Below are 324 nucleotides of genomic sequence, written 5' to 3'. Positions count from 1 at the left end.
TTTCATAACAAAATTTAAATGTGTAACATTATTCAAAAATAATAAAAGAGAAATTTAAAATAAGTAAAGTGAAAAATAAAGTTTAAAAAATTTATATTTCGGATAAATTAGTCTCTAAACAAAAAGTATTAATAAAGTCTTCCGGAATAACACATGTGGACACACCACCTTTAAATTATCTTCTATAATTAGAGTAAAAAGTCTTAATTTAAACTAATTTGTATACGTTTATTATTTTAAAGAACTTTATTGATACTTTATTTTTTAGAACTAATCTATCTAAAATATAAATTTTTAAAAATCTATTTCTCATTTTACTCTAAT

This window comes from Arachis ipaensis, chromosome B09 (genome assembly GCF_000816755.2).
Source record: "Arachis ipaensis cultivar K30076 chromosome B09, Araip1.1, whole genome shotgun sequence".
In the NCBI taxonomy this organism is placed as follows: domain Eukaryota; kingdom Viridiplantae; phylum Streptophyta; class Magnoliopsida; order Fabales; family Fabaceae; genus Arachis; species Arachis ipaensis.
The sequence above is the reverse complement of the archived record's forward strand: the minus strand, read 5'-3'. Positions refer to the sequence as shown.